The 14626-nt window shown below is 45.3% G+C and overlaps 1 long non-coding RNA gene across 1 annotated transcript; it reads left to right on the forward strand.

Annotated features, from left to right (window-relative positions):
• Window positions 1-4412: 4412 nt before the first annotated feature.
• Window positions 4413-10306, forward strand: LOC309524041. The gene is made up of 3 exons (XR_014215765.1): window positions 4413-5517; window positions 6227-6641; window positions 8124-10306. It is a non-coding gene; the product is annotated as an uncharacterized lncRNA (long non-coding RNA).
• The last annotated feature ends 4320 nt before the right edge of the window (window positions 10307-14626 follow it).

Consider the following 14626-nt stretch of genomic DNA (forward strand, 5'->3'; position numbering starts at 1 on the left):
TGCTTTTCAACATCTACATGAAGCCGCTGGGAGAGATCATCAGGGGATTTGGAGTGGGTGTTCATCAGTATGCGGATGATACCCAGCTCTACCTCTCTTTCAAATCAGAACCAGTGAAGGCAGTGAAGGTCCTGTGTGAGTGCCTGGAGGTTGGATGGCGGCTAACAGATTGAGGTTGAATCCTGACAAGACAGAAGTACTGTTTTGGGGGGACAGGAGGCGGGCAGGTGTGGAGGATTCTCTGGTCCTGAATGGGGTAACTGTGCCCCTGAAGGACCAGGTGCGCAGCCTGGAAGTCATTTTGGACTCACAGCTGTCCATGGAGGCACAGGTCAAATCTGTATCCAGGGCAGCTGTTTACCAGCTCCATCTGGTACGCAGGCTGAGACCCTACCTGCCTGCGGACTGCCTTGCCAGAGTGGTGCATGCTCTGGTTATCTCCCGCTTGGACTACTGCAATGCGCTCTACGTGGGGCTACCTTTGAAGGTGACCCGGAAACTACAACTAATCCAGAATGTGGCAGCTAGACTGGTGACTGGGAGCGGCCGCAGAGACCACATAACACCGGTCTTGAAAGACCTACATTGGCTCCCAGTACGTTTCCGAGCACAATTCAAAGTGTTGGTGCTGACCTTTAAAGCCCTAAACGGCCTTGGTCCAGTATATCTGAAGGAGCGTCTCCCCCACCATCGTTCTACCCGGACACTGAGGTCCAGCCCTGAGGGCCTTTTGGCAGTTCCCTCACTGCGAGAAGCCAAGTTACAGGGAACCAGGCAGAGGGCCTTCTCGGTAGTGGCGCCTTCCCTGTGGAACACCCTCCCACCAGATGTCAAAGAGAACAACAACTACCAGGCTTTTAGAAGACATCTGAAGGCAGCCCTGTTTCGGGAAGCTTTTAATGTTTGATGTATTATAGTATTTTAATATTCTTTTGGAAGCCGCCCAGAGTGGCTGGGGAAGCCCAGCCAGATGGGCGGGGTATAAATAAATAAATTAATAATAATAATAATAATAATAATAATAATAATATCACTGTAATAACAAACAAAGCAGCATATAAATAAAGCAAACAACAGCAACAAATTAATCAAAACTTTGTAAACTAATAATGTTATAGTAATTCAAAATACCAGAAAGAGTTGCTGCACACCAGCCCTATGGTGGCTTACTTGTTTGCACCATGAAGTTAGGTCAAGCAGTTATAATCTCAAACTTCTCAGCGCATTTTCACAACACTTTCCTTACTGAAAAAAAAATCCTTTAAAAAAGTGGATTGATTGTACAAGGGTACAAAATCCACTTTAATTATGCAACCTGAATCTGACCATGCACAACTGAATTCTACTCATAAAGTAGCAATAGTCTGGAAGCAGCCAGTCACATGGATCTCCCAGGTAACATGTAAGAACAGTACATCCTATGTTTGCATATATTCATTATTTCTTCTCTTTGCATCTCCCATTTCTGCTTTCCCTCTGTTGACTCCTCCACTGTCAAAATTTCAGTTGTAGAGAATTATACAAAATTGATGACTAGGTGGTACATTCCATATAAACTGCCAACTACAGGTAACTATATACTGGTAATTCTCTGGGTTGGAAATGTGGCCATTGCATAGTGGGGCTTCCTATTACATGTGGTTATCATGCCAAGCTAACAACAAAGCTTTATTGTTGCTTCCCCCTCACAAATAAATTGTCTGACTAGATCAGATTTAAAATCAGACTTGCTGGGGTTGGTGATATCAAAACTTTGGGAGAGCCTGTGGCATTTCCAGTTCTAAATAGATTGGGTGAGAAAGGCCTTTGACTGAGACCCTTGACAGCTGCTGTCAGTCAGTGTGGACTGAACTACAAAGCTTGATAATGCAGTTTCTTATGCTTCCTGTATTAGAACCCATGGGGTATGGTGGTTAGAGCAGGTATGGGGCACCTGTGAGCCTCCAGATGTTTAATGCTGCTGGATTTCAACTCCCATCAGTCCTAGCCAGCATGGCCATTGGTCAGGGGTGATCAGAGCTGCAGCTGCATTCAGACAACATCTGGACAGCCATAGGTTCCCTATCCCTGTGCAAGAATGGCCACATCTGCACTATGCAGATTCTTCAACATCAACTTCATTGGACTGGTCATGTGCGGATGCCTGGTTATTGTCTTCCAAAGTAACTACTCTATTCCGAACCTAATAATGGAAAGCGTAATGCTGGTGGTCAACAAAAGAGGTTTAAAGACTGTCTCAAGGCAAATCTAAAAAAGTAGTATAAACACTGACAACTGGGAAACACTGGCGCTCCAGTTGGAGAACAGACTTTACCAAAGGTGTCATGGGCTTTGAAGACACTTGAACTCAAGACGCAAGGGAGAAACAAGCTAAGAGGAAGGCACGCTTGGCAAATCCACACCGTGATCAACTCCCGTCTGGAGACCAATGTCATCACTGTGGAAGGACGTGTGGATCCAGGATTGGCCTCCACAGTCACTTACGGACTCATTGTTAAAACCGTGTATATGGAAGACAATCTTACTCGGCTATGAGCGATCGCCGAAGAAGAAGAAGCATTTAATGCAGTATCACACCAATTTAAACATTTACGATTTTCCCCAAAGAATCATAGAACTGTACTGTATTTTGTTAAGGGTGCTAAAAATAGATAGGGAGACCTCTTTTCCCCTCACAGAGCTGCAATTCCCAGAGTTCCCTGGGAAGGGGGACTGACTGATAAATCACTTTGGCAGAGGGAGCATATGGCAGAAGGAAGGGCTTTCCACAGTGCAGAGCAGGAGCAAAGAATGTGTGCTTTGGGGTTACTGCCTGTAATATTATATCAGTGTTTCCCGAACTTGGGTCTCCAGCTGCTTTCGACTACAATTCCCATAATCCCTGACCACTGGTCCTACTAGCTAGGGATGATGGGAGTTGTAGTCCAAAAACAGCTGGAGCCCCAAGTTTGGGAAACACTGGATTATATATAGAGCGTGGTGCCATGAGTAAAATTCCCCAGTTGATACAAGTCAGGAGTTCCCAAACTATGGTCTGTGGACTGCCAGTGGTCTGCTAGCTTCAATCAGGTGGCTGTGGCATGTCTATATTAAATATTCATACTGGTTTTTAATTGTACTTTAACTGCTTAAAAAAAATTATATCTTATTGTATTGTAGTTTGAATTCTATGGAATGCAAATTGTACTACAATGAAATACAAGATAAGAAACAAAAGAAGCAATAAAAGTATTGTTTAAAACTATACAGCATTTAGCACAGCTACTACAGGCAGAAAACTTGCTGAAGTGGTCCAAGACCCTCAGCAATTTTCAAGCAGTCTGTTAAGAAATAGATGGGAAGCCACTGGTGTAAGAGATCTTATTATTTACTGTTATAACAGTAAGTGCATTTTAAGTTCTTAGGAATTTTCAGACCTCAGACACAGGGGCTGTGGCAGAAGAGGGTGGGGACTTTAGGAATGAAGGAGACAACCCCCCTCCTTTTTTAACACAGTTCCCTCAACTTGTCAGATCCAAAGCACACACAGGATGGCTTTCGTAAAAGAGAAAACGGAGCTTGCTAAACTACTCCAGCAGGAACGTCAAACTCTCCAATAATTCAAACTTTCCTGGTCCAGAGTTTTACAGCAACAAGGATTTACTTGCAGCTAAATCTGGAGCACCCTCCAAATATGTTGCAAACAGCTCCCCACCACCACCACCACCTTCAGCTATAACCAGCCGTAACAAGCAGAACATCCTCCCCATGTGGTAATGTGGCCATAAAACACACACACACAACCCCCCTTTTTTCAGAGGCTGCATTTCAGGAATCCAGGACCAAGGGTCACAAAAAGCTTCCCTAGCATACAGCAAAGAGAAGGTAAGAGGCCACAACTCACTAAGGGAACTTCTCCTGTGCAAGCCTCACTGGTATGGCTGGGAGCACATGGGGGCACCACAGAATGTTGGGGAAGGGCTGTAGCTCAGTGGTAGAACATCTGCTATGCATGCAGAAGGCCACAGGTTCAATCACCAGCATCTGCAGGGAGGGCTGGGGATGTCCTCCACCTGACACCCCAGACAGCCAACTGCCAGGCGGTGCTGACGTACCAATGGACTAATCTGGTATAAGACAGCTTCCTATGACAAAAAGCCATAAATGGTTCTTCCCTGCTTTGTCCTGTCTCCACCTGTCTGGCTGCCCTGGCCAAGCCTCCACACAACCTGTCTCCGCTCCTCCACATGCAGCTGCTGGGTGACCTTGGGCCAGTCACACTTCTTTGAAGTCTCTCAGCCCCACTCACCTCACAGAGTGTTTGTTGTGGGGGAGGAAGGGAAAGGAGAATGTTAGCCGCTTTGAGACTCCTTAAAGGGAGTGAAAGGCGGGATATCAAATCCAAACTCTTCTTCTTCTTCTTCTTCTTCTTCCTTCCTTCTTGCCATATTTCCTGACCCATCCTGCTGAAATTCAGCGGCACTGTCTGTGGTTTCAAGCTGCTGCAGAGACTTGGGCGGTCAGAAAAGGTTGAGCAACCTTGCAGAGCAGAACAGCCATCATTTTATCACTCTTTTTTACTCAAACCTTGAATCAGCTTTGGTGGCCCAACCTCAGTTCCGGGTGGAGTAGGAAGGAGCAAGCGCTTTTGTAAAGCCTGGAGTCCTGGACTCTTCCTTGAGAAATGTGGAACAGCAGAACACCTCCTATAAGCAAAGTATTCCCTCTCTTGCTACTCAATTCCTAATTCCTAGCCTCTTTCTCTACCAACACCAACAAAAGGGCTCTCATGGGAGCAACCCTCACTTTCACCGCTTCCAAGTCTGGAGGTGGCATTTTTAGGCAAGGCTGAAATTACCTAATGAACTGGTGATTCGCCTAAACGAAAAAAAGATTAAGAAATGTTTGAGTTAAAAGTGGCTCCTGGGTCTGAGAAGGCTGAAGTCTACTGACCCCGAGAAGCCCAAGGCTCCTTTCCCATGTTTTGCACTTCCATCGCAGAAAGCAGGTTGTGGGAAATAGGTTGTGGGAAAGGGACGGCTACCCACATGTCGAACGTCACATGGTATGACAGCACACACGTACATTTGGCATACCTGCAAGGGAAGCCTCAGCCAAACTAGAGTTACGCGGCTACAGCAAATTGCACTCGTGACTATCAACTGCCCCCACCCCGCCAAACATTCGTTACCACAGCGGGCAAAGTCGCCTTTAACTATGCTCCCGCAAGAGCTTTGCAGACGTGCGCGGTGTTATGACACGAAGTGGGGACACAGAGAATAGAGATAGGTGTACCTAGTTTCGTGGCTAGGGAACGCATTCATTTTTCTTGTGGGTCCTGTGAAAGAAGCCGCGGCTCGAACATTACTGCGTCCCCACTTCAGACGTTCAGTGAGGCTGGACGAACGGGGGTGACGAAGGGGGGCATCCTGCAAAAAAAACAACAACACCTATCCTCGACGGCACCAAATCACTGACGATTTATACATGCGAGTTGCCCGCACGCTACTGCCTGCAAGGAAGCGCTTTCCTTTCCAGGTAAACGACACGTGTGTAATGTGTGAAGCGGCTGTGCATGGCCTAGAGGGAAGGATTGGGGGGGGGGGATTTGGCTTGCATTTCTCTCCAGGAGACGGCGAGGAGGAGTCCGCCGCCTAAGGGCGTGAGCGCGGCGTTTGTTTGTGTTTTTCTAAACGGCCGCTTCTGACCCTGGTGGGAACCGGACTCCGGAGCGGCTCCGGCACACGCGTTTCTCCCCTTGAGTAAAGGCCGTCTTGGTTGCGAATCTGCCCGACGTGTAGTCGGGGAAGAGGGTGGAGGGTATCCGGGTGAGCACGCAGCGAGGGAGGGCGGCAAACCAAAGAATGGGAAGCGACTCCCTTTCTTTTCTTTGCAATTTTTTTTTTTTGGCTGTGGCTGCTTTCTCCCTCTAAACCCCGCCGCCGCCAATCTGTTCCGCGAAGCTGGTAGGGGACGCGCGCTTTGCTTCTGCAAAGTAGGCCAGGCAGACTCTGCTGCGGCCGCTCCGCTCGCCTTTGCCGCAAGTGAACCCTCCCCCGGCACCACCCGCCCTGCAAGGTGGGGAGGCGACGGGCCTTGTGAGTGTGTCGGAGCCGGAGAAACATATCTGCTGGCATTAGCAGATCGAGCGGTCGCAGGGAAGGAGGGAGGTTCCGCAACTAACTACATCCTCCGTCTCTGCTTGCAAAACCTGCGTGTTTATTTCACTTTTCCTTTTCTCCGCCAGAATCTGCATTCCTCTCTGCGCCCCTCGGAATCATTGTGTAGCACGGCAGAGAAAGCGGAGGCTTTTCTTTCCACATGTGACGCTAAGAACCGCGTGGCCGAGCTTCTCCCTTGGTTATTTATTTATTTGATCAGTGCTTGCCAGGGGCAGGGCGCTGGAGTACATTTAGAAGAAGGAGGCAGAAACATTTAAATGCGCGGTAAAACAACGATCCATATCGCTGGTGTTCTTCCGTGCAGCATGTATGATGGTTAGAGGAACAGGAATAGGACCTGGGAGACCAGAGCTCAACTTCTCCACTCAGCCGTGAAGCTCACTAGGTGCCATCCATCTTTCAACCTAAGCGTACCTCACAGGGTTGTTGTGAGGGTAAACTGAGGATGGAGAGAACCACCTGGAGCTCCTTGAAGGAAAGGTGGGATGTAAATGTAATTATAAAGAGAATAAAATTGTCAAAAAAAGAGAGAAGGGTCGGGGAGTCCCACACCTACCAGGAAAATATACCATTCTTAATTTTCTGGGGATGCTTAGTGAACTAACTAAGCTGTGTGCACATTGGAGGAGGGGTTCCTAAACTGTGGTCTAAGGACCACCATTGGTTCACAAGCTGCATTCAGGTGGCCTGTGGCATTTCCACATTAAATGCTCATATTGATTTCTAATTGCATCTTTGTGGCTTTTTTATTTCTTATATTGTATTTTTTTTTCTTTTTGAATTTGAATTCTATGGAATACGGATCATAATGCAAAAAAGCAAAAAACACACAGAAAACAATAAAAATACAATCGAAAACCATGCAGCATGTTAGCACGGCACATTACAATTGTGACAACAGGCAGGGAAAAAAATCAAGACTTATCAGCGATTTTCAAGTGGTTCATGGAAAGGGGAGATTGGGAACCAATAACATTGGAGCATTTGGGGAACACTTCTGATTCACGCATGTATCCCCGTTGCACATTGGTTGCTGTGCCTTCACACATATAATTTGTGGGATTGTCTGTAGGAGGTGGTGTTGGCTACTGGTTTCGCCCTCCAGATGTGGATGGACTCCAGCTCCCCTTCAACCCTGATTGTTGGTTCTGTTGACTTGGTGTGATGGAAGTTGGGTCCAGTAACACCTGAACTCTAGCATAGTAACATTCCTGACAAATGGCCACCCAGCCTTCACCAAGGGCCCATCACCTTCCAAGGCAAGTTGTTCCACAGCCTCCTAATGCAGGGAAGGGGACGCTCAGGCCCACGGGCCAAATGTGTCCGTTCCTGGTCTTTCTGGCCCTTGGGACTCTCCCAAGTCCACACACCTGCTCCAGTGACACCCATTAGTACACTCCATTTTATTCCTTAGGTAGTTTTGCAAGGGCTGGAATGTGTCTTTGAAACCTCATAATATATGTGTCTAGATGAAGGACTACTGCAGAAAGGCAAAATTTTGTATGCATGCTCTGCCTGCTTTTTCCTATGGTCCCGCCCACCACTGTCATGTGGTCCTTGGAGGGTTGCCCAGAAGGGAATGCAGCTCTCAGTGCCATTCTCATGTTGAACTAAAATGTGCAAGAAGCTAAGCAGGGTCAGGCCTGGTTAGTACTTGGATGGGAGACTGCCTGGGAATACTGGGTGCTGTAGGCTTTCTAAGGGAGTCTTTGGTGAGAAGGGTCAGTGCATCTGGCTGTTGGCCAGACGTTTGTTGGTTTGAGCCAACAAGGCAGCTGTGGGCAGTATTCCTGCATTGCAGGGCTTTGGATTAGATGACCCTCGTGGTCTCTTTCAGCACTATGATTCTATGAATCCCTGTGAGTTTACACCCATTGTTTCTAGTCCCATCCTCTGCTGCAATTGAAACCAAATCCTGCTCCATTTTCCACATGACATACCTCTTTCAACCATTCCTTATAGGGCTTGGCTTCCAGACCACCTCGCCATCCTAGTTGCCTTCCTGTTGACAAATGCTTCCATCCTTAAAATGTGTTGACCAGAAGTGGATGCAATACTCCCACCTGCAGTCTGACGAGCGCAGACTTAATTCATGAAGCCTCTGCCTACAAGTGCAGCTTCACCCTCCGCTAAGAATGCCACGTTACTTTCCAGTGAATGCAAGAGCAGAGAATCTCATTTCCCACTCACTCTCTGCCTTTCGCCTGCCCGGAATATCCACTGTTGTACTGCAATAATGATGGACAGCAGGCCAGTGATGTGCATCAGGTAGAATATCTCTCCTTGCAGGTGACGTAAAAAGTGCAAGAAAATGTCCCGGTTATTTGCTGTGCACTGATTGTCTGGCTTGAATAAGCTATTTAGAATGTGATTCTGATTTTGTATTTTTTAAATGACACAAATCAGGCAGATCTTATACATATCCTTTAGGTAGCTTTTATATATGTTCTTTAAAAGCTTCAAATTCTTTGCGCGCTCTCTCTCTCTCCCCACTTTTCTGCATTTGTTTGCAGAAGGGACCCCTGACCAGTAGGTCCAGTCGTGACCGACTCTGGAGTTGTGGCGCTCATCTCGCTTTATTGGCCGAGGGAGCCAGCGTACAGCTTCCAGGTCATGTGGCTAGAATGACTAAGCTCTGGTTATTTGTCTCCAATAGCAAGTTCTGAGACCTCTCATTCTAGAGGTCCAGGCAACTTAAGACTGGGGGAGCTGAGGAGAGCTGCTTCACATGTTCTCTCTTATCTACCTGGAACATATTTCTTTGTATAAAATATGGTGCATTTGGTGTGAATTGGATCACATGGGAAGTACATGAAAGGCCCATTTTGGTCCAGCACCCTGTTCTCACAGTGGCCAACCAGATGCCTAATGGGAAACCAGCCAGAAGGAACTGCGCTCCACTGCAGTCTTCCATGCTTGCAGATCCCAGCACCTGGTGTTCAGATGTAGAATGCCTCCAAACACTGGGAAAGGGCACTTTCACACATAGGTGTGCAAACACTTCACTTGCCATTTGGGAAAATTCTTAGCTCACTGGCAGGGTATATGCTTTGCATGCAGAAGGCCCCAGTTCAGTTGCTAATACCTTGCATTGCTGATTTTGCTCCTAGCAGGTGGCTGGACTAAACCTTGGAGAGCCTTCCCGGTGTTATAGTTCTCTCAAGTAAAAATATTTGCATGTGATAGTTGTCAGTCCAATTGTGTGGGGGAAGGTGTGAACCCCCGAGCATAGCTGTCAACTTTCAGATTTGAAAATAAGCAATCAGCAGCCTCACCTGTCCCGGGGACAGTCTACAGGATATCTAACAATCTGGGATAGCAGCTGGAAGCAGCAGGAACGGCGCTGGAATAAGGGAATTTCCTGCAAAAAAAGGGAAGGTTGACAGCTATGACCCTGAGCCTACTAGTTCATTTAACATTCATTCTGTGCCTGCTGTAATTATCTGTCCCTGGTGGAGAGGGGCTCATAATCTGTGCTTGACCTGGTCTTTAGCTGAACTGGGGGTGGGGTGGGAATGCAGCCCTATAATATTTTTTTAAGGCTTGGCCACAGTGGAAATAGAAGAAGAAATGAGGGAGGGAAATCCTATTTCTGAATGTTTGCAAAATGCATTTCCCTCTCTCCATTTCGTAACCACGGTTCCACCTCCTTCAAATCAGGAGGTTTGAGAAGAGGTGGGTTTCCAGTTGAGAAACAGCGTCATCTGCACAAGCTTGCGTTGCAGCAGCACTCTTAGGCTATGTACACATTGCCGTTTACTCTGGCTCCCACCACTGGTTTCTGAAACCAAGCGCACATGATGTTTGCCACAATCCATCTGCATCCTGTATCTTCTTGAGAAATATTGCTATTTGATACATTTCAAAAAGCCATTACACATGCACAAATGGCAGTGCATGTGCAGTTGACAGCTTCATTGAATAGGACTTTGGAGGTTTGGGATAACAAATCAGGTAATATGTGGGGGGAAGCAAGTAATGGTGTGTACAGCAACATAAAACACAGCTTGAAACACAGTGTGTGTATGTGTGTGGGAAATTACCTTCCTGTATTTTAAGCTGCTAATGTGTACATGTCATTAGATACTAGACCTGGGATGTTACCCTTCATGTTGCTAGATTGCATCCTGCATCATTCCTGGCCAAGGGCCATGCTTGCTGGGGGTGGGGTGGGAACTGGGAGTTCAGCAACACTTGGAGAGCCACAACTTCTTCACTCTTCTAAGCAGATTGATCCAGATGTTTGGTTCAAAACCCCGGTCCTTTTTAAACATGATCACCTTCCTTACGCTTTCCAGAATGCCGCAAATGCACACCTGCATAACTCACTGAAATTTAAGTCAGCATCAAAATAAAACATAAACATCTGCCTGAAAGCCTGTGTTAGTTATTAAAAGCTCATGTTCTGCCGTAATAAAGGTTTCTAAATTTAACAGTCCTTGTAGGAGACAATATGCATGTCATTTGGGGTGTCCTGGAACTTATTGCAGAGAAGCTGAATCTGTCTTCTTGCATCTGTCTTCTCAGAAGACGATATAAGACAAACCTTTCTGCCTGAAGTAACTTTTGCAGAAAGGTAGTTTGAGGAACTGAGGCAAACAGTGGTGGTAGGTAATAAGTTTTACACCTAATAGGCAAAATAAAAACCAACGAATCGCCAGGTCCAAAGGTGAAATTACTGGTCTTTCAAAAAGAATATGTGACTTATCCCTAGTGTCAGCTTTCATATCTAAGGACTAAAAAGTAGCCAATGCAATACCAATTTTTGAAAAAGGGATCCAGGAGGAATTCTGGAAATTATAGGTTAGTTAATGTATTTTGCTGACGGACAGTGTTGTTAAAGATAAAATAGCACTGTGTACGGTGTTGTTGAAGCAGAACAAGCATGGCTGCTGCCAGGGGAAGTCCTGTCTCATAACCTATAGAGAGTGTCAGCAAGCATACTGATAGAGGTGATGTGGCTGATGTGTTGGACTTCTAAAAAGCTTTCAGCAAAGTACCTTAGCAAAAACTGAGTAAACTTAGCAATCATGGAATGAGAGGTGAGGTATTGATCAGGATCTGTTTAAGTAACAGAAAGTAGAGCATAGGAGCAAATGATGATGATGGCAGGATATAGAAAACGGAGCCCACCAAGGATTGATACAGGGACCTGTGCTTATTTTATTTTACTTTTTACTTCCCTGGATGTTGTCGTTTAGTCGTTTAGTCGTGTCCGACTCTTCGTGACCCCATGGACCAGAGCACGCCAGGCACTCCTGTGTTCCACTGCCTCCCGCAGTTTGGTCAAACTCATGCTCGTAGCTTCGAGAACACTGTCCAACCATCTCGTCCTCTGTTGTCCCCTTCTCCTTGTGCCCTCCATCTTTCCCAACATCAGGGTTTTTTCCAGGGAGTCTTCTCTTCTCATGAGGTGGCCAAAGTATTGGAGCCTCAACTTCAGGATCTGTCCTTTCAGTGAGCACTCAGGGCTGAGTTCCTTAAGAATGGAGATCAAGAATTTGATCTTGCAGTCCATGGGACTCTCAAGAGTCTCCTCCAGCACCATAATTCAAAAGCATCACTTCTTTGGTGTTGCTGTGGCGAAGGGGCTTGAATAACTCAGAGAAGCTATGAACTATGCCGAGCAGGGCACCCAAAATGAACAGGTCATAGTGGAGAGTTTTGACCAAATGTGATCCACCTGGAGCAGGAACCGGCAAGCCACTCCAGTTTCCCTGCCAAGAAAACTCCATGGACAAAGACAATATCCCTGGAAACTCCACCCAAATACATTATGAAAAGCAGTATTCTCATACATGCACCTCAATTTTTAACTGTATACATCTGTGAAACACATTCTTATTAAGTGGTCTACAAGTTAGTAGAAACCTTTGGAATTAGTCTTTGGTTTTCTGGAGAGGACCTGTGCTTTTTAACTTGTTCATGATATAGAGTTGGGGATGAACAGTGAGGTAGCCAAGTTTGCTTATGATACGGAGCTGTTCAGGGTCATTAATAAGGGATTGCGAAGATCTCCTAAAATATATCTCCCAATTGAGCAAATTGACAGTTAAAATTGTTGGTTAAAGTTAAAAAATAGGTATATAGAAACCATAATTCCCTGGATACCAAGATCTAAGTTGGAGGTAAGTACTCTTTGATGAGAGAACCCCAGCAGAGATTTTAAAATGCACCAAAGTAAAGCATGGAGATATGGGCTGTTAGACCTTTAAAATAAGCCCTTCCAAGTTCCTTCCAAAGCTTCCCACTTCCCCTAGCATAGAAAAGGACGATTCATTTTGTAAGCTAAAAATTGTTTATTTACACACTCTCCAAAGGTCAGGTTCATGTGCTTTACTATATAGCATTCAGAAAAGGTTGCACAGGCAGTAAAACTTTAGTTGCAAAGCAGTGAAAGTCCCTAAATTATTGGTATAAGAGCTCAACAGAGGCTTGTAATAGCCATGTGATCTGAGCCTCAGCAGTGAGCTCAGACTTCCTCACACATTGAGCTTCTCTGGTAGACTCAGTGGTAACAATGGTTGTCTATCTAGTTCAGGCATAGGCCATAGCTGTCAACATTTCCCTTTTTAAAGGGATATTCCCTTATTCTGAATAGGATTCCTTGCAAGAAAAGGTAAAAGTTGACAGCTGTGGCATAGGCAGATTTGGCCCTCCAGATGTTTTGGGACCACAACTCCCATCATCCCTAACCACTGGTCCTGTTAGCTAGGGATGATGGGAGTTGTAGTCTCAAAACATCTGGAAGGCTGAGTTTGCTTATGCCTGACCTGGTTCCTCCCAAGGTGAGCTAAGCCTGGCAGGACAGCTTGCAGTATGGTATTAACCCCTTCATTCATTAAGTAGACTTAAGCAGGTTGGTTATCCCACAGAAATGGCTAATGCAGTTCCAGGTAAACAAGTGTAAAGTGCTTCAAGTCAGGACAAACCTCTCCCAGTGGATTTGATATTGACAATTCACAGGGGTAACTATGCATTCCTAGGCAGACATCTTGCCTTCTTCCAAAAATGGGAACTTGAGAGGATGGAAACTATATTTAGCAAGTCTGTTGCATGGCTCCCACAGGAGGCAGTGATGGCCCAACTTGGGATTAGACAAATTCATGGAGAAGACTGTTAATGGGTACTGGCCATGATGGCTCTGCTCTGCTCCCATGATCAGAAACAGAAATGCATCTGAATACCAGTGGCAAAGAGAAATTTCCAAATTCTTGTGGGAAGGGAAGAAATCTAGGATTAAACACCTGATCTTAATAGACATAAAAGAGAGAGGAGGCTTTTCCCTACCCGACCTAAAACTCTATTACGAGGCAGCCTGTTTCACCTGGCTAAAAGATTGGTGCACATTGCAGGATCCGGACCTCCTGGACCTGGAAGGTTTTGACAACCATTGGGGATGCCACGCCTACCTAATATATGGAAAAGCAAAAATTCATAAAATTTTTACCAACCATATAATAAGAAGGTCACTCTTTGCTGTATGGGAAAAATATAAAGATCTGATGGAGCCTAAAGTCCCGTGGTGGACTTCTCCAGTAGAAGCCGTAGCAGTAAAACGGAAAAATACTCAGGAAAGCTGGCCAACATATAAAATAATTCTAAAAAATGAAGATAACCAAATAAAATTAAAGAACTTTGAGGAAATAAGAGAACACATTTCAGACTGGTTCCAATACCATCAGTCATTTGAAAAATTTAAATCTGACAAACAAAAGGGGTTCTCAACAGAAATTTCCCGATTCGAATCTGATCTTGTAAATTCTGAAAGAAAAACTCTTTCCAAAACTTACTGACTCCTCCTTGACTGGACAGTCAAGGAGGAGGAGGTAACAGTGGCAATGGTGAGGTGGTCCCAGGATTTTGGCCATTCAATAACCATGGCCCAATGGGAAAATTTATGGAAGATCAATTGGAAATTCACAAATTGTTACACGATTAGAGAGAACTTTCAAAAAATGCAACATTGATGGTATCTAACACCATGGAAACTTTCAAAAATGTATAAAAATGTGTCAAGTAATTGTTGGAGATGCGGAGACTCAAGAACATTCTACCATATGTGGTGGACATGTAGGAAAATACAGGTATTCTGGGAGAGTATACATGCAGAACTGCAAAAAAATGCTAAAGATCTCTTTCAATAAAAAACCAGAGGCCTACCTCCTAGAAATAACAGATTTGGATATTCCACAAAAGAGGAAGGGTATCTTTTTATATGCGACAACGGCAGCAAGAGTTTTGATCGCACCAAAATGGAAGAGTAATGAAATCCCCTCTATACAAGATTGGATCCAAAAGCTGACAGAATATGCCGAATTAGATGGTTTATCAGAAAAAATAAATAATAAATCAAAACAGGAATTTGTTTCTAAATGGGAGGTTTTCAAAGAATATCTGAAAAATATAGTAGTTTAAATTCTGTTGCAGCATTCAAGGAACTTCAGTAATAGTTGCAAGGTAGA

This window comes from Podarcis vaucheri (genome assembly GCF_965113315.1).
Source record: "Podarcis vaucheri genome assembly, chromosome: Z".
Lineage (NCBI taxonomy): Eukaryota > Metazoa > Chordata > Lepidosauria > Squamata > Lacertidae > Podarcis > Podarcis vaucheri.